This window comes from Scyliorhinus canicula, chromosome 12, assembly GCF_902713615.1.
Source record: "Scyliorhinus canicula chromosome 12, sScyCan1.1, whole genome shotgun sequence".
In the NCBI taxonomy this organism is placed as follows: domain Eukaryota; kingdom Metazoa; phylum Chordata; class Chondrichthyes; order Carcharhiniformes; family Scyliorhinidae; genus Scyliorhinus; species Scyliorhinus canicula.
In genome coordinates, this window is record NC_052157.1 from 84,026,968 (window position 1) to 84,052,529 (window position 25,562).

Consider the following 25,562-nt stretch of genomic DNA (forward strand, 5'->3'; position numbering starts at 1 on the left):
GTGAACCGGCGAAGGAGACCCAAGGTGTTTGAGTAAAAGCAAGCATCCAGCCGAGGGCAGCAGAGCAAAGCTACTGATCAGCTGTTCCGGGGGAATTTGCATACGTGCAGTGCGGTCAGCCTAAGTTGAAGGTGAACCGGCGAAGGAGACCCAAGGTGTTTGAGTGAAAGCAAGCATCCAGCCGAGGGCAGCAGAGCAAAGCCACTGATCAGCTGTTCCGGGGGAATTTGCATACGTGCAGTGCGGTCAGCGTAAGTTGAAGGTGAACCGGCGAAGGAGACCCAAGGTGTTTGAGTGAAAGCAAGCATCCAGCCGAGGGCAGCAGAGCAAAGCTACTGATCAGCTGTTCCAGGGGAATTTGCATACGTGCAGTGCGGTCAGCCTAAGTTGAAGGTGAACCGGCGAAGGAGACCCAAGGTGTTTGAGTGAAAGCAAGCATCCAGCCGAGGGCAGCAGAGCAAAGCTACTGATCAGCTGTTCCAGGGGAATTTGCATACGTGCAGTGCGGTCAGCCTAAGTTGAAGGTGAACCGGCGAAGGAGACCCAAGGTGTTTGAGTGAAAGCAAGCATCCAGCCGAGGGCAGCAGAGCAAAGCTACTGATCAGCTGTTCCGGGGGAATTTGCATACGTGCAGTGCGGTCAGCCTAAGTTGAAGGTGAACCGGCGAAGGAGACCCAAGGTGTTTGAGTGAAAGCAAGCATCCAGCCGAGGGCAGCAGAGCAAAGCTACTGATCAGCTGTTCCGGGGGAATTTGCATACGTGCAGTGCGGTCAGCCTAAGTTGAAGGTGAACCGGCGAAGGAGACCCAAGGTGTTTGAGTGAAAGCAAGCATCCAGCCGAGGGCAGCAGAGCAAAGCTACTGATCAGCTGTTCCGGGGGAATTTGCATACGTGCAGTGCGGTCAGCCTAAGTTGAAGGTGAACCGGCGAAGGAGACCCAAGGTGTTTGAGTGAAAGCAAGCATCCAGCCGAGGGCAGCAGAGCAAAGCTACTAATCAGCTGTTCCGGGGGAATTTGCATACGTGCAGTGCGGTCAGCCTAAGTTGAAGGTGGTTTGTGGAAGGGCTGTTGGCAAGTGACACTTAAACCCGAAACACTTCGTGAGTGTTTCCGACCCTACCTCCTCCTCTAACCAACCCCCCCCCCCCACACCACGGTGGTTGGGAAGCGGGAGCAGGGGCCTGTCGTGAAGGTGAGTGAGTGCCTTTAAATTTGCTTAAATTTCAGTGGGAGCAGGGTTTGAGGTAATATCAGGTAAGCTCTTCCTTTCTTTTTCTTTTTCTTTTTTTTTTTCAAATCTAGAGGTGATGTCAGTGAAGGCAGTACAATGCTCCTCCTGCAGAATGTTTGAGGTGAGGGACGCCGTCAGTGTCGCTGCTGATTTCATCTGTGGGAAGTGCACCCAACTCCAGCTCCTCAAAAACCGTGTTAGGGACCTGGAGCTTGAGCTGGATGAACTTAGGATCATTCGGGAGGCAGAGGGGGTCATAGATAGGAGCTTCAGGGAAGTAGTTACACCAAAGACTGGAGATAGATGGGTAACTGTAAGAGGGACTGGGAAGAAGCAGTCAGTGCAGGGACCCCCTGCGGTCGTTCCCCTGAGTAACAAGTATACCGTTTTGGATACTTGTGGGGGGGGGGACTTACCAGGGGTAAGCCATAGGGTACGGGCCTCTGGCACGGAGTCTGTCCCTGTTGTTCAGAAGGGAAGGGGGCAAAGGAGTAGAACATTAGTAATTGGGGACTCAATAGTCAGGGGCACAGATAGGAGATTTTGTGGGAGCGAGAGAGACTCACGTTTGGTATGTTGCCTCCCAGGTGCAAGGGTAAGTCATGTCACGGATCGTGTTTTCCGGGTCCTTAAGGGGGAGGGGGAGCAGCCCCAAGTCGTAGTCCACATTGGCCCTAATGACATAGGTAGGAAAGGGGACAAGGATGTCAGGTAGGCCTTTAGGGAACTAGGGTGGAAGCTCAGAGCGAGAACAAACAGAGTTGTTATCTCTGGGTTGTTGCCCGTGCCACGTGATAGTGAGACGAGGAATAGGGAGAGAGAGCAATTAAACACGTGGCTACAGGGATGGTGCAGGCGGGAGGGATTCAGATTTCTGTATAACTGGGGCTCTTTCTGGGGAAGGTGGGACCTCTATAGACAGGATGGTCTAAATCTGAACCTGAGGGGCACCAATATCCTGGGGGGGGAGATTTGTTAGTGCTCTTTGGGGGGGTTTAAACTAATTCAGCAGGGGCATGGTAACCTGGATTGTAGTTTTGGGGTACGGGAGATTGAGAACATAGAGGTCAGGAGCACAGATTTGACTTCGCAGGAGGGTGCCAGTGTTCAGGTAGGTGGTTTGAAGTGTGTCTACTTCAATGTCAGGAGTATACGAAATAAGGTAGGGGAACTGGCAGCATGGGTGGGTACCTGGGACTTCGACGTTGTAGCCATTTCAGAGACATGGATAGAGCAGGGACAGGATTGGTTGTTGCAGGTTCCGGGGTTTAGGTGTTTTTGTAAGCTCAGAGAAGGGGGCAAAAGAGGGGGAGGTGTGGCGCTGCTAGTCAAGGACAGTATTACGGTGGCGGAAAGGATGCTAGATGGGGACTCTTCTTCTGAGGTAGTATGGGCTGAGGTTAGAAACAGGAAAGGAGAGGACACCCTGTTGGGAGTTTTCTATAGGCCACCTAATAGTTCTAGGGATGTAGAGGAAAGGATGGCGAAGATGATTCTGGAAAAGAGCGAAAGTAACAGGGTAGTTGTTATGGGAGACTTTAACTTTCCAAATATTGACTGGAAAAGATATAGTTCGAGAACATTAGATGGGTCGTTCTTTGTACAATGTGTGCAGGAGGGTTTCCTGACACAATATGTTGACAGGCCAACAAGAGGCGAGGCCACATTGGATTTGGTTTTGGGTAATGAACCAGGCCAGGTGTTAGATCTGGAGGTAGGTGAGCACTTTGGAAACAGTGACCACAATTCGGTGACCTTTACGTTAGTGATGGAAAGGGATAAGTATACCCCGCAGGGCAAGAGTTATAGCTGGGGGAAGGGCAATTATGATGCCATTAGACATGACTTAGGATGTGTTGGTTGGTGAAGTAGGCTGCAAGGGTTGGGCACACTGGATATGTGGAGCTTGTTCAAGGAACAGCTATTGCATGTTCTTGATAAGTACGTACCAGTCAGGCAGGGAGGAAGGGGTCGAGCGAGGGAACCGTGGTTTACCAAAGAAGTGGAATCTCTTGTTAAGAGGAAGAAGGAGGCCTATGTGATGATGAGGCATGAAGTTTCAGTTGGGGCGCTTGATAGTTACAAGGAAGCGAGGAAGGATCTAAAGAGAGAGTTGAGACGAGCAAGGAGGGGACATGAGAAGTCTTTGGTAGGTAGGATCAAGGAAAACCCAAAAGCTTTCTATAGGTATGTCAGGAATAAAAGAATGACTAGGGTAAGAGTAGGGCCAGTCAAGGACAGTGGTGGGAAGTTGTGTGTGGAGGCTGAGAAGATAAGCGAGATACTAAATGAATACTTTTCGTCAGTATTCATTCAAGAAAAAGATAATATTGTGGAGGAGAATGCTGAGACCCAGGCTATTAGAATAGATGGCATTGAGGGGCGTAGGGAAGAAGTGTTGGCAATTCTGGACAAGGTGAAAATAGATAAGTCCCCGGGGCCGGATGGGATTTATCCTAGGATTCTCTGGGAAGCCAGGGAAGAGATTGCTGAGCCTTTGGCTTTGATTTTTAGGTCATCATTGGCTACAGGAATAGTGCCAGAGGACTGGAGGATAGCAAATGTGGTCCCTTTGTTCAAGAAGGGGAGTAGAGATAACCCCGGTAACTATAGGCCGGTGAGCCTAACGTCTGTGGTGGGTAAGGTCTTGGAGAGGATTATAAAAGATACGATTTATAATCATCTAGATAGGAATAATATGATTAGGGATAGTCAGCATGGTTTTGTGAAGGGTAGGTCATGCCTCACAAACCTTATCGAGTTCTTTGAGAAGGTGACTGAAAAGGTAGACGAGGGTAGAGCAGTTGATGTGGTGTATATGGATTTCAGTAAAGCGTTTGATAAGGTTCCCCACGGTCGGCTATTGCAGAAAATACGGAGGCTGGGGATTGAGGGTGATTTAGAGATGTGGATCAGAAATTGGCTAGTTGAAAGAAGACAGAGAGTGGTAGTTGATGGGAAATGTTCAGAATGGAGTTCAGTTACGAGTGGCGTACCACAAGGATCTGTTCTGGGGCCGTTGCTGTTTGTCATTTTTATAAATCACCTAGAGGAGGGAGCAGAAGGATGGGTGAGTAAATTTGCAGACGACACTAAAGTCGGTGGAGTTGTAGACAGTGCGGAAGGATGTTGCAGGTTACAGAGGGACATAGATAAGCTGCAGAGCTGGGCTGAGAGGTGGCAAATGGAGTTTAATGTGGAGAAGTGTGAGGTGATTCACTTTGGAAAGAATAACAGGAATGCAGAATATTTGGCTAATGGTAAAATTCTTGGTAGTGTGGATGAGCAGAGGGATCTCGGTGTCCATGTACATAGACCCCTGAAAGTTTCCACCCAGGTTGATAGGGTTGTGAAGAAGGCCTATGGTGTGTTGGCCTTTATTGGTAGAGGGATTGAGTTCCGGAGCCATGAGGTCATGTTGCAGTTGTACAAAACTCTAGTACGGCCGCATTTGGAGTATTGCGTACAGTTCTGGTCGCCTCATTATCGGAAGGACGTGGAAGCTTTGGAACGGGTGCAGAGGAGATTTACCAGGATGTTGCCTGGTACGGAGGGAAAATCTTATGAGGAAAGGCTGATGGACTTCAGGTTGTTTTCGTTAGAGAGAAGAAGGTTAAGAGGTGACTTAATAGAGGCATACAAAATGATCAGAGGGTTAGATAGGGTGGACAGCGAGAGCCTTCTCCCGCGGATGGGGGTGGCTAGCACGAGGGGACATTGCCTTAAATTGAGGGGTAATAGATATAGGACAGAGGTCAGAGGTGGGTTTTTTACGCAAAGAGTGGTGAGGCCGTGGAATGCCCAACCTGCAACAGTAGTGAACTCGCCAACATTGAGAGCATTTAAAAGTTTATTGGATAAGCATATGGATGATAAGGGCATAGTGTAGGTTAGATGGCCTTTAGTTTTTTTTTTCATGTCGGTGCAACATCGAGGGCCGAAGGGCCTGTACTGTGCTGTATCGTTCTATATTCTATGTTCTAAACACGGGGAGAATGTGCAAACTCCACAGGGACAGTGACCCAGAGCCAGTATCGAACCTCGGGCCTCGGCGACGTTAGACTGCAGTGGTACCACCGCGCCACACTACTGTCCGCCGTATGACTTCTTGACTACCTTCGCCACCTGTGCTGCAGCTTTCAGGGACCGGTAGATCTGCAAACCAAGATCTCTCTGACTGTCAATACTATTGAAGTTTCTACTGTTCACTGTATTTTCCCTACCTGTATTAGACCTTGCAACATGCATTACCTCACATTTGCTCGAATTAAACACCATCTGTCATCTCGCTGCCCATTTCTCCAAAGGATCTTAATCCTGCTGTATGTTATGCCAGTCGTCATGCATATCGGCAAATCGACCAACCTCTGTGTCGCCCACAAACTTACTCATCAGACCAGTTACATTTTCCTCTAAATCATTTAGATATACTACGAGCAGCAAAGGTCCCAGCACTGATCCCTGCGAAACAACACTTGTCTGAGCCCTACAATCAGAAAAAAGACATCCTTCCATTGATGCCCTCTGCCTTCTGTGACCTAGACAGTTCTGTATCCATCTTGCCAGCTCACCTGTGTCCCCGTGGGCCTTACCCTTTAGTACAATTCTGCCATGTGGGACTTTGTCAAATGCCTTACTATAGTCCATATAGACAACGTCCACTGCCCTACCTACATCAATCATCTTTGTGACCTCCTCGAAAAACTCCATCAATTTACTGAGATATGACCTCTCCTTCACGAAACCATGCTGCCTCTCGCCAATACGACCACTTGCTTCCAAATGGGAGAAGATCCAATCTCGAAGAATGTCCTCCATTAATTTCCCAACCACTGCCGTAAGGCTCACCGGCCTGTAGTTATTTGGATTATCCTTGCTAGACTTCTTAAACATAGGAAAAGCTTTGGCTATTTCCCAGTCCACCGGGAAATCACCTGAAGACAGTGAGGATCCAAAGGTTTCTGTCAAGGTCTGAGCAATTTACTCTCTTGCCTCCTTCAGTATTCTGGCGTAGATCCCTTCAGGCCCTGGGGACTTATCCACCTTAATATTTTATAAGCCGTTTAACACCTCGTCTTTTTGAATCTCAATGTGTCTCAGGCTATCTACGCAGCCTTCTCCAGACTCAACATCCACCAATTCGATCTCTTTGGTGAATATTGATGCAAAATATTAATTTAGTACCTCATCCGTTTCCTCTGGCTCCACACAGAGATTCCCTCCCCTGCCCACCAGTTGATCAACTCTTTCCCTGGCTACCCTTTTTCTTTTTATGCACTAGTAAAAAGCCTTGGGATTTCTCTTAACCCTGTTTGCAAAAGACCCCGTTTAGCCCTCTTAACTCCTTGATTAAGTTCCATCCAACCTATCTCATCTTCACACAGGCTTCTTCTGTTCCCTGCTTTCTAGCTCTGACATATGCCCCCTTTTACACTTTGACCAGGCCAACAATATCACTCGGTATCCACGGATCACGATACTTTCCATTTTTGTCCTTCTTTCGCACAGGAACGTGTCGGTCCTAAATTCCTTTCACTTGACATTTGAAAACACCCACATGTCAGATATTGATTTCATCCGCTCCCAATCTATGTTATTCTGTTCCCGCCAAATATAGTTGTAAGTAGCCTTCCCCCAAATAAGCACATTCACACTCCGACCACTCTTATCATGTCCACCAGCACTTTAAACCTTACTAAATTGTGGTCACTCTTCTCGAAATGCTCCCCTACTGAAACGTCGGCCAGCTGGTCGTTCTCATTCCCCAGATACAGTACAGCCCTCTTCCCTAGTTGCGCTTCTACATATTATTTTAAGATGCTCTCCCGGATGCTACTTACAAACTCTGCCCCGTCCAAGCCCAGAACACAAAGTGAATCCCAGTCAATATTGGGGAAGTTAAAGTCTCCCATCACAACAACCATGTTGCTTTTACTCCTTTCCAAAATCTGTCTACCTGTCTGCTCCTCTGTCTGCCGCTGGCTGTTGGGAGGCCTGCAGTAAACCCGTAACATTATGACTACACCCTTCAAATTCCTGATATCTAAGCACATAGCCAAGCTACTCTCTGAGGTGTCCTCCCGCAGTAGAGCTGTGATACTCTCCCAAACTAGTAGCGCAAATTCTTCATGAGTGCACCTGCACAGCATTGACGGCTGAGTTTCAGATAGCATCTCAGCACGACCCTCGAGAACAATTCAGTTTGCGTATAAGTGTTTTCATGACCATTCATTAAACTTAAGTGTGAAAACCAGCGAATTGTGCATTATGGACAGATCAAACGTCAAAATCGTTAAATAAATGAAGCACTGATATTTTAAATCCGATTTCTAGTGTTAGTACGTAACGCATCCGAAATATAGCACTCACGCCATTCAGACAATCTCACAATATATTTCAAAGACATTTTCAGTCTTCGGTCAACTGAAAACTAGCAAGCAGTATCACAGTTTAATCTTTATAGACATGACTTTCGTTCTCTTCAAGACGTACTTATTTTCTTCAGTGCCGCTGCAGAATCCTTGAGGTCTGAAAACGGAAAAAGAACGATCGAAGCTATTAACAATGGCATCTGTTCTTACAGTACAACTGGTGCACGCACTTGTCACTTACCATTTGTAGTTTTTGCAACTTATACAGCAAAATAACTGCAGAGTGTGATGGAGCATACAGCGATGGGGGTTATAAAGAAACGGTTTCCTATTCGTGGAAGTGCCTGTGTGGTCAGGACGCGTTGTGAATTTTCTCTGCATTCGTCCAAATATTTTGCAGTTCTAATATTCGCTCTCTATCACGGTAGCCGTGCATGTTTACTCGAAAATGACTATCACAGTTTCCCTTCTTACAGATTGAATATGTGTGCTTCCACCGTCCTCGTGAAAGATGAGGCTCAGTTATTAAAATTCCATCATTGGAGTGTCTGTGCAGATGGGAAAGTAGTAAGGTCCAAATCATCTCACGTTTTGCATCATGTCCGCTTTATTGTATTATTATGTTATTGTCGACTTCGCTCACAGTGATATGACATAAGAATGCTCAATTCACAGACGAACAGGTGGATGTCAAGTACACGCTGTAAAACTTCTGGATGATAGTCAAGAACTGAATTTAATTGTTAAATAAACTCAAACAAAACGTTAAAAATGACGACAACATCACAGGACCTTATCTCAGTAACGTTGGCGTTTGCTTCGTGCTAATCAGGATATTCCCTGCAGTAAATTACAGCCACCATGTGTCTGTACTTCACCGAAGCACATTGCGATCCAGCCAACTGACATAGTCACATTTTCAACTTCCTTCTGTTATTCAATAATGTTACAGAAAAAAAACATTAAAATATGGAAAATATAGACAGGAGGTGATCATTCGGCCATTCGAGCATGACCCGCCAATCATTATGATCATGGTTGCTCAACCAGCACAATAGGGTAATCCGACTGTCCCCCACAATCGTTTATCCCTTTCGAATTAAATACTATACCTAGCTGCTTCTAGAAATCATACAATGTATTGGCTTCAACCACTTCCTGTGGTAACGCATTCCACTGGTTGACGCCTCTCTGGGTGAATACATTTGCCATAATCGGTGCCCCAGCGTCTTCAGAATGTGACATCTGGTTCTGTACACAACCGCAATCGAGAACAGCCTTTCATCAGCGACTCTGTCTATTACTGTTAGAATTTTAAATGGTTCTCCCACATTCATTCGTCTGAAATCGAGCGAAAACAACCCCAACCGATTTAATATCCCCTCCTCCGCCAGTGCGACGAACCCATGAATCAGTATCGTAAACTTTCGCTGCCAATCCTCCAAAACAAGAATAACCTGCCTCAGAAAAGGATACCAAACCTGCAGACAAATTCCAGCTTTGGATAACTGTACTCATACTTGGATAACTGTTACTGTACTCGTATCCTCCCGCTACGAATGTCAACATACTGTCATGGTATACAAACATGCAGCTAATTAACACATCTAATAGGACACGACCAACGAGAAGTCAGGACACTCAGGGGTGGTATCTCACTATAAACGTGATGAGGCACTCACACCCCGCCTCTTTCTACAGACCAACATTTACAGAGTGAGACAGGGTGCATCCTCAGCATCACATCCCTGCACATGGCTAAGTGCAAGACTGGTTCAGTTGGACTGAGTTAGCAGGCAGTCGTACTCATTGAGATTTGCGCCAATTGTTCAATAAAACACATTGAACTCAATTCAAAGTCTGGAGAATCTTTTACTCAAAACTGCATCTAGTGGCAGTTAGTATTATTCCAAATTATATAGCACCACATGGAGTATGCTCAATCTAGTAAATTCAAGTCAGCAAGATCCCTGACGACCAGCTAATGTATACCGGCGTACTTGGAACGATTCCGGCTCCTCACCAGCTCAGGACCTCCAGCAATCTTAGTGCCAACTGGCGGACGTTGAAGCAGACATTTCAGCTTTACGTCGAAGCATCAGACCTCAATGGTGCGTCTGATGGACGGACGATTGCTGCTTTCCTCACCACAACTTCTTCATCCATACCCACGGAGCAGCCATGGGGACCAATTGCGCACCTCAGCATGCCAACATCTTCATGCACAAGTTTGAGCAAGACTCCTCACCATATTGGACCTTCAACCGACGTCATACACCAGATACATCGATGACATTTTTTTCCTTTGGGCCCACAGCGAAGAATCACTGACACGACTACACCATGACGTCCATAAGTTCCATCCCACCATCAGACTCACTATGGACTACTCTCCAAAATCAGTTGCATTCTTGGACACACTCATCTCCATCGCGGACGGTGACCCCAGCACTTCACTTTACAACAATCCCACGCATAACATCACGATGCTCCACTTCTCCAGCTTCCACCCGAAACACATTAAAGAAGCCATCCCCTATGGACAAGCCGTCCGTATACAAAGAACCTTCTCAGACGAGGAGCAGCGTATCAGACATCTACAGACGCTGAAAGATGCCCTTCTACGCATGGGATATGGCGCTCGACTCATTGATCAACAGTTCCAATGCGCCAAAGCAAAATACAGTACCGACCCGCTCAGAAAACAAAAACGGGATACTACTGGCAGAGTACCCTTCGTCGTCCAGTGCATTACCGGAGCAGATAAACTACGACATCTTCTTCGCATCCTTCAACACATCATCGATGAAAATAAACATCTTGCTGAGGTCATTTCCACATCCCCACTACTTACCTTTAAACAACCGCACAACCTCAAACAAACCATTGTTTACAGAAAACTACCCAGACTTCAGAACAAGAGACCACGACGGCACAAAACCCTGCGATGGCAAACTCTGCAAGACGTGCCGGATCATCGACATGGATACCACCATTACACATGAGAACACCACCCACCAGGTACGCGGTACATACTCGTGCGACTTGGCCAATGTTGTCTACCTGATACAGTGTAGGAAAGGATGTCCCGAAGCGTGGTACGTTGGCGAGACATTGAAGACTCTGCCACAACGAATGAACAGGCGTCGCGCGATAATCACCTGGGAGGAATGTTCACTTCCAGTCAGAAAACACTTCAGCAGTCAAGGGCATTCAGCCTGTTTCTCCTGGTAAGCATTCTCCAAGTCGGCCTTCAGGACGCACGACAACGCAGAATCCCTGAGCAGAAACATACAGCCAAGTTTCCCACACCGTGTTGAGGCCGTGTGTGCGGCCTCAACAGGGACCTTGGATTCATGTCACAAAATAACATAAGAACTAGGAGCAGAAGTAGACCGTCCGGTCCTTCGAGCCTGCTCCGCCATTCTATGAGATCATGGCTGATATATTCGTGGTCTCAGAACCACTTACCCGCATTCTCGCCATATCCCGTAATGCCTTTATTTTTCAAAAAAACATCTACCCTATCTTTAAATATATTCAATGAAGTAGCGTCTACTACTCCTTTCGGTAGGGAATTCCATACTTTAACCACCCTCTGAGTGAAGAAGCTCCTCCTTGATTCAGTCCTAAATCTGCTCCCCCTAATCTTGAGGATAAGCCCTCTTGTCCTACTTTCACCTACCAGTGGAAACATCCTTTCTGCTTCTATCTTATCCATTCCCTTCAAAATTTTATGTTTCTGTTAGATCTTCCCTCTACCTTCTGAATTCCAGTGAATATAATCCCATTCAACTCAGCCTCTCCTCATACGATAACCCCCTCAACTCCGAATCAGCCTAGTGAACCTCATCTGCACCCCCTCTAGTGCAAGCACATCCTTTCAACACTGTGGATCCCAAAACTGCACACAGTACTCCAGGTGTGGCCTCACCAGCACCTTGTACAACTGCAATATTACGTCTCTACTTTTAAACTCAATCCCCTTCGCAACGAAGGACAAAATTCCATTTGCCTTTTTAATTACTTGTTGCACGTGCAGGCCGACCTTCTGTGACTCATGCACAAGTACACCCAGGTCCCTCTGCAAAGCAGCATGCTGCAGCTTTTTACCATTTAAGTTATAATCCGTTCTATTGTTACTCCTACCAAAATGCACGACTTCACACTTATTGACATTATACTCCATCTGCGAGACCTTTGCCCACTCACTCAATGTGTCAATGTTCCTCTGTAAGGTTTTACAGTCCTTAGTACACTTTGCTCTGCCACACACCTTCGTTTCATCTGCAAACTTGGATACCTTACACGTTGTTCCCAATTCCAAATCGTCATTATAAATTGTAAATAATTGTGGTCCCAACACCGATACCTGAGGCACACCACTCGTCACTGATTGCTAGCCAGAATAGCGCTCATTTATTCCCACTCTTTGTTTCCTGTTAGACAACCAATCCTCTATCCATGCTAGTACTCTACCCTTAACACCATGCGCCCTTATCTTATGCGGCAGCCACTTCTGCGGTACCTTGTCAAAGGCCTTTTGGATATCTAGGTACACAGCATCCACTGGGTCCCCTTTGTCTACCATGCTCGAAATGTCTTCATAGAATTCCAAGAGATTCGTCAAGCATGACCTGCCCTTCATTGAATCCATGCTGCGTCCGTTCAATGGGACAATTTTCTATCGAGGTTCACTCCTATCTCTTCCTTGATAATAGACTCAAGCATCTTCCCCACGACAGAGGTTAAACTAGCCGGTCTATAATTCCCCATCTTTTGTCTACTTCCCTTTTTAAACAGTCGCGTCACATTTGCTGTTTTGCAATCCTCTGGGACTGCTCCAGTGTTCAGCGATATTGGAAAATTACCGCCAGTGCATCTGCTATTACTCCAGCCATCTCTTTCAGTACGCTGGGATGCATTCCATCAGGGCCAGGAGACTTATCTATCCTGAGCTCTATTAGCTTGCCCAACACTTGCTCTTTCGTGATAGTAATGGTTTCCAGGTCCTCGCCTACCTTCTTCTCTAGGTCAATTGCTGGCATGTTGTTAGTGTCCTCCACTGTGAAGACCGATGCAAAGTATTTGTTCAATGCCTCCGCCATTTCATAAAATCCCATAACTAATTGACCACTCTCATCCTCTAACGGACCAATGTTTACTTTAGCCACTCTTTTTAGTTTTATATAATTATAAAAACTTTTGATGTCTGTCCTTATATTCTGTGCCAGTATTTTTCGTGCTTATCTTAATTTTTTTTATGGCTCTTTTCGTGGCGTTCTGCTGACCTTTAAAGTTTTCCCAATCTTCTAGTTTCCTGCTGATCTTGGCCACTCTGTAAGCCTTTCTTTCAATTTGACAGCCTCATGTATCTCCTGAGACACCCATGGTAGATTACCTCTTTTCTTACAAATTCTTCCTTCTCATTGGAATATACTTTTGTTGAACACTATGAAAGATTTCTTTGAAAGTACTCCACTGCTCCTCAAATGTCGTACCATAAAATATTTGTTTCCCGTCTACTTTAGCGAGGTCCTTCCTCATTCTATCGTAGTCCTCTTTGTTCAAGCACAGGACCCTGGTATTGGATTATATCATCACACTCTCCATCTGTATACTAAATTCAACCATGCTGTGATCACTCCTCCCAAGAGGATCCCAAACGATGAGGTCATTAATTATTCCTGCCTCATTACACATGATCAGCTATAGGATAGCTTGTTCTCTCGTCGGTTCCATTACATATTGTTCCAGAAAACTATCCCGGATGAATTCAACGAACGCCTCTTCAAGAATAACCTGACCGAGCTGATTTTAGCAATCTATATGCAGATTAAAATCTCCCATGATAACGGCCGTACCCTTTTCACAGGCATTAGTTATCTCTTCATTTACTGCCCGTCCCAGTGTGATGTTATTATTTGGTGGCCTATCAGTGTCTTTTTCTTCTTAGAATTTCTAATTTCTACACAAATGGATTCAACCTCATTCTCCATAGAACCTATATCATCCCTCAATGCCACCCTGATGTCGTCCTTGATTATTAGTGTTACTCCACCTCCCTTATATACCTGTCTATCCCTCCGAAACGTCTGGTACCCTGGATATTTAACTCCCAGTCGTGACCATCCTGCAACAATGTCTCCGTAATGGCTATCAAGTCATATTAATTCGCGATGATTTGTGCCGTTAATTCTTCAACTTTGTTACAAATGCTACGAGCATTCAGGTAAAGTGCCTTAATGCTGACTTTCTTATCAATATTGGAGAAATTGGACATCATCAGATGTCCTAAGTTATCCTTCCTTTTTGCTTAATTCCTTGTCTGCCTTGAACTTAAACCCACGTGCACACATGCTAACCTGCTGCTTATCCTTCCGTTTAACTCCCTACTCGCTGTCGCTTTTCCTTCCCCCGACTCAGGAGTTTAAAGTCCTACTGACCACCCTATTTATCCTTCTCGCTAGAACACTGGTTCCAGATCCGTTCAGGTGGAGACCGTTCCAACGGTACAGAACCCCCCCCCCCTTCCTAAACTGGTGTCAATGCCCCATGAAATGGAATCCCTCTTTCCCACACCAATCCCTTAGCCACGTGTTTACTTCCCTAACATTGTTATCCCTGTGCCAGTTAGCACGTGGCTCGGGCAGTAATCCGGAGATTATGGCCCTCGAGGACAACGGGGACCTTGAGGGGCAGCACGGTAGCATGGTGGTTAGCATAAATGCTTCACAGCTCCAGGGTCCCAGGTTCGATTCCTGGCTGGGTCACTGTCTGTGCGGAGTCTGCACGTCCTCCCCGTGTGTGCGTGGGTTTCCTCCGGGTGCTCCGGTTTCCTCCCACAGTCCAAAGATGTGCAGGTTAGGTGGATTGGCCATGCTAAATTGCCCGTAGTGTCCTAAAATGTAAGGTTAAGGGTTGGGTTGCGGGTATAGGGTGGATATGTGGGTTTGAGTAGGGCTATCATTGCTCGGAACAACATCGAGGGCAGAAGAGCCTGTTCTGTGCTGTACTGATCTATGTTCTATGTTCAGGACCTGTTCTTCAATTTCCTTCCTAGTGCTTGATAATCCCCAAACAGGTCCTTACCCTCCACATTACATTCATCATCCACCATCTGGTCTGGGCTTGCGAATTCCTACCAACTGTCGTCGTTTGAGGCAATTCACACCTCTTTAATCTGGTGTTACCTCTGTCTTTGGATCTGCAAAGTTTTAATTACCTGCAAATGCTCGCATTCTGAGCATAGTCTGGCATCTTTGAATTTGTCTATATTTATGTTCCTGGAGCATACTTCCTCATTCACCTGAGATAGAAGTAGTGCTCCGAAAGCTAATGTTTGAAAGAAACCTGTAGGACTTGAACCTGGTGTTGTAAGACTTCTTGCTGTGCTCACCCCAGTCCAAAGCCGGCATCTCCACATAATTTCAAGAAACACTGGCCTGCAAGAGGCACACGCTGTTGAAACTGCGGGAAGACAGGCCACTGTGCAGCCCTGTGCAGATCTGCACCACCAGTCAGAAGCCAGCGCGCCCAATTCCGACGACAGCGCATCCGGGTTGTGCAACGACGCCTGCAGGATGCTGATCCCGGCAGTGCAACAGATCCATATGATGAATGCCTGGACAACGCCTACCGTGTGGGCATTATTAAAACGTGTGAATATGCCACACAAGACTCATTGCAATTCCAGTCAATCCGAGCTGTGGATTACGAGGACGAATGGCGACCAGTGATGAAGTGAACCACTGCCCATCCAGATCAAGCTGGACACAGGTTCCTCTGCTAACCTCTTCTCACAGGCAGACGTCAAACGCATTAAGAACCCACCCACCCCCCCCCCCCCCCCCCACGTCCTTCCAGCTGCCTGCAAGCTCCTGGATTAAAACGGGAACACCATCACGTCACTGGGATCCTAACATCTGCACGTTTCTAACCGACACATACAAACACGGTTACGCTTTGAAATTGTTATTCTGGACTGGGCCTTCCAACTGCAAGCGGCTGAACCACATTCAAAGTGTTTACACCACGACGTCCTCCAATGTGGATCTTCAGGACGACATCGACGACATATTAATCCAGTATCCATATGCGTTCAATGGGATGGGCACGCTGCCATATCGATACAAGATTCTGTTACGACCTGATGCCAACCCAGTGGTCCACAAACAATGACGGGTCCCTGCTGCACTGAGAGAGCGCCAGAAGGCACAGCTCAATGCACTTCAGCAAAAAGGCATCATAGCCAAGGTCACCGAACTGACTGACTGAGTCAGCTCGTTGCTTTACGTAAAGAAGCCTTTGGGGGACCTGCGCATCTGCAGTGATCCCACAGATATCAGTAACAATATCAAGCGGGAACACTATGCCATCCCGAACCAGTAGGCACACATGAGTAAGGTGGCACACGCGCGCGTCTTCACCAAATTGGATGCATAGCAGGGATTTTGGAAAATTCAGTTTGAAGAGACCAGCAGAAGGCCCTGCACGCCTTTTGGCAGATATTGCTACAATCGCATGCCATTTTGAATCATACCGGCAACGGAGACATTTCATCGCATTATAGAAGGCATTGAAGGTGTTCGTGTGTACGTGGATGACATAACCTTATGGTCCGCGACCCCTGAAGACCATGTGTCCCGTCTCCAGAAGGTATTCCGCCGTGTACATGCCAACGGCCTGAAGTTAAACAGATCCAAATGTTGCTTTGGCACATCCACACTTAACTTTCGAGGCGTCCAGACCTCACAGCATGATGGGAGCCTGGACACGGACCAAATGAAGGCCATCGAGGCGATGAAGGCCCTGAGGACAAAACGTCGCTGCTGCACGACTTAGTTCTGTTCTGTTTTCTGGACATGTTCATTCAAAACATGACCACACATACCACGGCCCTATGCAACCTGGTGAAAAAGTCAACTGCCTTTGATTGGAAGGCGGCACACCAGACAGAGTGGGTGGAGCTGAAAGCCAAGTTCACCACTGCACCAGTCCTGTCATTCTTCGAGCAGGACCGGGCGACAAAGATAGACACAGATGTGTGTAGGGATGGCAGCGGTGCGGTGTTGTTCCAACGAGATGAAACATCATCCCTGGTACAAGTAGCCTACGCATTAAGGGCGATGACGCCCACTGAAACCAGATATGCTCAGATTGCGAAGGAGTGCTTCGGTCTTCTCAGCGGCATCTTCGAATTTTATGATTATGTTTACGAATTGCCGACATTCACTGTCGAGACGGATCATAGGCCTCTTGACCACATCATCCACAATGACATGAACGGCATGACGCTACGGTTGCAGAGAACCCTACTTAAACTTAGGAGATGTGACTTCAACTTGGTGTACACACCTGGCAAGGAGCTCATCATCACTGATGCATTGCCCCGCTCCATCACACTCGCCCAGAGAGCAGCCACAGATCATTTTGCACATCGACTCGCAGGTGCAGCTGTGTGCTGGCACTCTCCCAGCGACAGATGAGAAGGTAGTTCTCATCCGTGATGAGACACCCAAAGACCCCCTCTTGCCAAGCTTCATCGACAATCTCACCAATGGCTGGCAGAAAGAGCAAAGCCGACTATTTTACAATGTGAAGGTTGACCTGATGGTGATTGATGGTATCCTCCTCAAGCTGGACAGGATTGTAATTCAGCTCAGTCGCCAGAGCTTTGTGCTGCACCAGATTCATGAGGGACACCAGGGCGTTGAGTAGTGCAGACGCAGAGCCCGTCAAACAGTCTACTGGCTGACATCAGCCAGGACATCACGAACATGGTCCTGAACTGTGCTAACTGTCAGCCATTCCATCCAGCGCAGAGTAAGGAGACGCTCCAGCAGCATGGCATAGTTACCTCTTCATGGTCCAATGTTGGCATCCACCACTTTCATGCGAATGGTCGCGACAGCGTATTCTCAAACTACCCTGAGGCGCTGAAGCTCCCACACCTCACCTCTCGAACCGTCATGAAAGCCTGTAAGGACACGTTTTCAGGGCATGGTATCCCAATTACCGTCATGACGGACAATGGTAGGGCAGCATGGTGGCACAGTGGTTAGCATTGCTTCCTACGGCGCTGAGGACCTGAGTTCGAATCCCGGCACTGGGTCACTGTCTGTGAGGAGTTTGCACATTATCCCCGTGTCTGCGTGAGTTTCGCCCCCAAAACCCAAAGATGTGCAGGTTAGGTGGATTGGCCACGTTAAATTGCACCTTAATTGGAAAAAATAATTGGGTACTCTAAAAAAAAGTTTTAAATGACCGACAGTGGTCCGTGCTTAAACAGTCGAGAATGGTCCACGTTTTCCATGTCATACAATTTCCAGCAAGACACCTCCAGTCCGCACTACCCACAATCCAATGGAAATGTCGATAAAGGGGTGCACATTGTGAAACAGCTCATGTGCAAGGCCATGGTCTCTGCTTCCGACATACATCTTGCACTGCTCGCATACTAGGCAACTCCATTCTCCATTGACATATCGCTGACTCAACGCCTCATGAATAGGCACCTGCGGACGACGCTAACAGCCATACACCTGCCTAACATGAATCACCTCCCGGTGTTGCCTAAAATGCAGCAGCTCAGAGACCGTCCAAAGCAGGGTTATTATGCCCATGCCCCCGATCTGGCCGTGCTATCCACGGCAGGCACTGTCAGGATCAAGTTGATCCTGTCCGTGGTCTGCCCCTGCTGTCGTTGTTCGATAGGCCACTCCCCGCTCTTGTATGTATATTGTATGTATGGCTGATGGCTCCATCGTGCGAAGGAATCGACGGGAGCTGCGCAAACGTGCCTGCCCGCAACCACTTTTCCTTCCATTTCTCTGTGTAGAATTATTACCTCCTGATACCTCGCACCACGAGACCACCAGTCAGGCTTCCATCCCGCCTGTCAAGACGCCGTCGTCCCCTCCGCCACTATTCTACCAGTCGACCAGGATCAGATGCAAGCCTCAGTGACTGGACTTGTGAACTTTCGTTTTGCTGCTCTGTGCTGTTGTTCTCCGGCAACCACGTTAGACAGACTCATTCACGTGTAAACACATTCACATACGCCAACAAAATGTAAAAAAGGGAGATGTCATGATATTCAAACATGCAGCTGATGTACACATAGAATAGGACACGACCAATAATCAGTCAGGATACTCAGGGGTGGTATTTCACTATAAATTGAATGAGACACTCACATCCCGCCTCTTTCCACAGACACACATCTACAGATTGAGAAAGGGTGTATCCTCGGTATCACACACCAGCATGTAGCTTAGCCCGATGCTGGTTCATTTTGACTGTGCTCACTTCAAAGTCTTCAGCATACCTTACTCAAAACTGTATCTATTGGCTGCTTGTGTTATTCCAAATTACATAACACAACACATCCTTTTTACCGTATTTACTCGCTGCTGTGCCTGCATGCTTACCTTCACTGTTCGATGTACAGGGACAACCAGGTCTCGTTGCACGTTCCCCTCTCGTAATGTGTGGCTATGCAGATAAAAGGCTGCATTCCCGTTTCTGCTAGCAATTAAGATAACCTCGTATTCCTGCAAATTATAGTGATTCTGTGATTCATTTGACCACACTCTAAACGTGTCCAAATCACACTGAAGGATCTCTGCTGCCTCCTCATATCTGACCTACCTCCCCAATTTGGTGGTATCTGAAAATGTCGAGATATTACAATTTCTTCTCATCTGAATTGATATCTATACTGTGAATAACGGCTCCGAGCGCCGATCTCTGCGTCACCCTACTAGTCACTGGCTGCCAATTAAAAATAAAAAATCCTCTTGTCATGCAATTTATTTCGTCCCTACCAAATAGTTTTCGATCCATCTTAATACACTACCATTGATCCCATGTGCTTTAATTTTCAATCCTCATCTCTTATGTGGGACTTGATCAAAAGCCTCTTGAAAGTCCAAAAATACAAAACCAATGGCTCCCCTACCTCAACCCTACTAGTAACATACTCGAAGATTTCGAGTAGATTTGTCAAGCATGATTTACCCATCATGAATCCATGATCAAAATATCCGACCTTGCAACTATTGTCTACGTGCTCCACTTAAAAATATTTGCTGTAAAAATTGTGGTCTGTGCTCAGAAGAAACAAATGTCTCATAACACCCATGATGTTAACAAACATTATACAATATATTAACTTTTATTCCCTTAAGGCATATAGTACGTCCATTATGTATTGTCCTTTCTGGCTGGCTCTTGAAAAAGTGGGGATGTCCTGCCTCTTGAACCGCTGCAGGCACACAAACAGTTTGGTTCATGATGATCTCCCAGACCTTTGTGCAAATGTGATTTGAGTGATACGTTTCACAGTGAGGATCGGGAGTGAAATAGAGCTCAATCGCTTAGGTGTCCGTGTGTCCATGTGTCTCCTTGCACCTATAGAACATCACTACCGTAGTGATCGAGTGAGATGCCTCAAAATCTTGGCTGACACCCATATTTTACCATGTAAATGATGCAAACTTTTATGTATATATTGCTAGTTTATCGAGTCACTGTTTCATAGAATGATAGACATTACAGTGCAGACGCAGGCCATTCGTCTCATTGAGTCTACTCCGGTCCTCGAAAAGATCACCCTACTTAATTCCACCCTCCACACCATCCCCGGGACCCAGTAACCCCACCTAACCTTTCTGAACACTAAGAGCAAAGTATAATGCACAATCCACCAACGTTTCACATCTTTGGGGTGTGGAAGGAAACCGGAGCTTCGAGCGCAAACTCACGCAGGCATGGAAAGAAAGTGCAGATTCCAGAGACAATCACCCAAGCCAGGAATCGAACCTGGGATCCCAGATCTGTGAAGCAACTATGCTAACCACTGTGTTACCGAGCTGCCCTGAGTAGATTTGCAAAGTAGTTTGCGGAAAGAGTGCAATTAAAGCGGGATTGTTTTTTCTGAATGGTGCTAAGATTCATGAGTGTTGTTGGAGATACGCATTTCAGGAAATAGATTATTCCATCATAATAAATACAAGCAAATTACTGTGGATGTTGCAATCTGAAACCAAAAGGGGTAATGCAGGAAAATCTCAGCTTGTCTGGCTGCATCTTTGAGAATAAAAGAAATATTGTTTCAAGTCCAGATGACCATTTGTGAAAGATTATTCCACCAATCTACGGATTTGCGCTTTGAAATATGATGAAAACGTTTCGGGGCGTCGGCGTACGCCTTATCTATGGAGGATTTCGAGACTTTTAAGAGCTCTTTCAGCTACACTATTAATATAGCTACACTCGGTTAGTCCCATGCCAATTGCACCCCCGATACACTAATCTGCCAGGATTTTGACGGTGACGGAATTCATAATGCATGATATAGTCTGCCTGTGCATAAACGGGAATTTGTCATGTTATGAAAGTGACGATATATTGCTTAATATATTTTTCCATTACATATGTTTACCCTCCCTTCGCATTTATAACCGATTGAATATGACTCTGTGACGTGTAGATTCATCATAATTTGAAGCCATTAGTTTATTGTCATTACATTTCTTGCAAATGTATGAAACATGGTGCATTTCCATGTATTATTTTTTAAAGCCGAGTCTATATCTATCGTGGTGTTAATTAGACTGATCCTAAATGGTTTTTATCTGCTGAATTGTTTTCTATTACACAATAGAGTCCATGCTTTATGCATCTTATTAAAATGTAACTTGTTTTCAAGAAAAGTGTCCTGCAACAATTCAGTTCCAACACTGCTCAAGAACACTGGTGGGTGACTACCCTGATCGCATCTGTCCAGTCACGTTCAGGAGCCTGATTCCAATTGCCGGCCGCCGATACCTTTCATCTGTGTACCTGTCTCGAGCCAGAGGCGAATTATCGCGCTATCATTATGTTGACATTACCTGCAGCTTCAAATATTTGCAATTATTATCTTACTGCCTCAGAGTTAATAATTTTCAACGGTGTTCCGATATTCGAAATGTAGGAACTAAGGATTTCAAAGTCTGAGTCTCTATATCATTTTCTTATTCTCACTCCTTCTCCGTAAATAATATTTGGCAAACTCTGAAACATGACATCTCAGAATCCAGAGCTGAAACAGATCTTTCACAACTCAAGGTTATGCTTCCCAGAACTGATTTCCCTTTTCCAAAGGAAAAAGTTAACTGAAGGAATGTAATTGATGTGGTTTCCCAATCTAGTCTTTACCACTAACATTTCATAGTTTGAATGGAGAACACAACCGTTTCCAGGTTTAATAATTCACTTGGAGTTATATCAGTAAAGGAGAGTGTCAGTGACGGCACACTGGCCGATCTATTCAATGGCGAGATTGGCAAGTGACAACGCAGTTCAATGACTACAGATTTAAACGAATATTTCAGTTGGTGAATTGTTCACTATACAACTGGCTAACAATATTGTTACATGTAAACTTCTTCCGTTCTAACATTTTTACGGGGCGAAAAGTTAAACCGTTTCCCGTGGTTATGAAATTATTGCATAATTTAATATTTCAGTTTATTTGCTACCTGAATCTTTGGTAGCCAATGCATGTTCTGTTATTGGACGAAGTAGAATATTAATAATTAAACACAACCAATTCACGCGTGATGCAGTTTTTGCCTGTGATGGCATTTGAAAGGAACCGTTGAACAATGAAGTTGCATTCAAACTTCGCCTTTCTCCGAAATAACTAAACTCATGGTCTGACCGATATTCAGGTTACATATTTTCTGCGATTTTGTGATCAGTCGCCGCAAATTATAGCCAGGGGATTCCGAACGACCGCAATATTCTTGATGTTCAAGAATAATCCTGTTGGAGACAAGCAGACTGCTGCTGCAAAATGATTTGAGAGTATTTGAGCATCATGATTAGAAATCGAAGGTTAGAGTAGATAATTGCAATTATTTTCTGAACAAGAGCGCATCGTTATATGATAAAGCTCAGAACTGATTCTCAGTCGATGGTGTCTTGCATGGGATTTCAATTCACGACACTAACCTCAGGTATAATTGAATTACACCTATTGAACAAAGAACAAAGAAAAGTACATCACAGGTACAGGCCCTTCGGCCCTCCAAGCCCGTGCCGACCATGCTGCCCGACTAAACTACAATCTTCTACACTTCCCAGGTCCGTATCCCTCTATTCCTATACTATTACTTTTAATTGTCAAGATGCCTCTTAAATGTCACCATCGTTCCTGCTTCCACCACCTCCTCCAGCAGCAATTTCCAGGCACCACTGCCCTCTGTGTTATAAACTTGCCTTGTACATCTACTCTAAATCTTGCCCTTCGCACCTTGACCCTATGCCCCCAGTAATGGACCACTCTACACTGGGAACAGCCTCTGACTATCCATTCTGTCTATGCCCCTCATAATTTGTAGACCTCGATCAGGTCGCCACTCAACCTCCGTCGTCCTTGCGAGAATAAACTGAGTTTATTCAACCGCTCCTCGTAGCTAAGGCCCTCCATACCAGGCTACATCCTGGAAAATCTATTCTGCACCTTCTCTAAAGTCTCCACATCCTTCTAGTAGAGTGGCGACCAGAATTGAACACTATGTGTCGTAACCAGGGTTCTATACAACTGCCACATTCTTGCCAATTCTTATACTCAATGCCCTGGCTAAAGAAGGAAAGGGTGCCTTATGCCTTCTTGACTACTTTCACCACCTGTGTTGCTCCTTTCAGTGACCTTTGGACCTGTACACCTAGATATCTCTGACTTTCAATACTCTTGAGGGTTCTACTGTATATTCCCTACCTGCATTAGACCTTCCAAAATGTATAAGCTCACAGTTGACCGGACTAAACTCCAGCTGCCATCTCTCTGACCAAGTCTCCAAACGATTTAAATCCTGCTGTAGTCTCTAACATAAATGCCATCTGATAGCACCCAATTTACGTCACTACCTGAGCAGACTATTTCATTTACAGTGCCTCACTTCAATGTATCAAGTGAAGAAAATCGCTGTGGTAGCGCAGTAAAACGAAAATATTCAATTGAGGAGATATGTAAAGCAAGTGGTATTTTTGCAGTCGTAAATTGGCGAGACGGTAGGCGTTATTCGGAGGGAATGTTTCCATGATTTGATTAGTAATATATTAAACTTACATTGCTGATTAGGAAAATAAGTTAGAACAGCCATTCATCTTGGCTCCACATCTAATAGTAATTAGAATAATTTTGGCCCTGATTGCAGTCCAAATCATGATTCACTTTGCTAATATTATATCGGAATTAGAATAGATGGGATACAATATAGTCGATAGACATCAATATTCCCGTGGACATCCTTTGCAGGGATACATATTGAAATGCTTTGAGAAAATTAGACTGGTTGCCAGGGACCAGGGACGTCATTCAACAACTCTGACCCAGAATTAAAGACCATAAGACCATAAGACCATAAGACTTAGGAGTGGAAGTAAGGCCATTCGGCCCATCGAGTCCACTCCGCCATTCAATCATGGCTGATGGGCATTTCAACTCCACCTACCAGCATTCTCCCCGTAGCCCTTAATTCCTCGCGACATCAAGAATTTATATATCTCTGCCTTGAAGCCATTTAGCGTCCCGGCCTCCACTGCACTCCGCGGCAATGAATTCCACAGGCCCACCACTCTCTGGCTGAAGAAATGTCTCCGCATTTCTGTTCTGAATTTACCCCCTCTAATTCTAAGGCTGTGCCCACGGGTCCTCGTCTCCTCGCCTAACGGAAACAGTTTCTTTGCATCCACCCTTTCTAAGCCATGCATTATCTTGTAAGTTTCTATTAGATCTCCCCTTAACCTTCTAAACTCCAATGAATACAATCCCAGGATCCTCAGCCGTTCATCATATGTTAGACCCGCCATTCCAGGGATCATCTGTGTGAATCTCCGCTGGACACGCTCCAGTGCCAGTATGTCCTTCCTGAGATGTTTGGCACAAAACTGGACACAGTACTCCAAATGGGGCCTAACCAGAGCCTTATAAAGGCTCAGTAGCACATCGCTGCTTTTATATTCCAACCCGCTTGAGATAAATGACAACATTGCATTCGCTTTCTTAATCACAGATTGAACCTGCATGTTTACCTTTAGGGAATCCTCGACTAGCACTCCCAGATTCCTTTGTACTTTGGCATTATGAATTTTCTCACCGTTTAGAAAGTAGTCTATGCTTGGATTCTTTTTTCCAAAGTGCAAGACCTCACATTTTCTCACGTTGAATTGCATCATCCAAAGATGTGCGGATTAGGTGGATTGGCCATGCTAAATTGCCCGTAGTGTCCTAAAAAGTAAGGTTAAGGGGTGGGGGGTTGTTGGGTTACGGGTATAGGGTGGATACGTGGGTTTGAGTAGGGTGATCATGGCTCGGCACAACATCGAGGGCCGAAGGGCCTGTTCTGTGCTGTACTGTTCTATGTTCTATGAAAGTCCAACAGGTTTGTTTCAAACACGAGCTTTCGGAGCACTGCTCCTTCCTCAGGTGAATGTAGCAGTGCTCCGAAAGCTCGTGTTTGAAACAAACCTGTTGGACTTTAAATTGCTTTTGTAAGACTTTTTACTGTGCTCACTGTGCTCACCCTGTCCAACGCCGGCACCTCCGCATCATACTGAAGTACCGAGGAGGAAGGACACAGAGGGACGCGATTGTGGGCTGCCAATCGTTCCCCAAGAAGGGCTGGTTGGAAGTGAGTCAAAGTCAAGCGTGGAGTGGGCAGCGGAGTAGGTAGGATGACCAGCGGTGGGGCGTATTTCGTGGTGCGTTCCCAAGGGAACACGTTGTCCAAGCATGGACCGCTTACAGCCGCCAGCAAGGAAGTCATCCTGCTGTCTACACTGCTGACCTACTAGCGCGGCCCTAGTTTATGCAACGTGACATAGGTGCCCCATCCTCGCACTACAACCCCACTGTCCACGCCAATAATATGTAACCGTGCCTCCACCGTCCACCACTCCAACCCT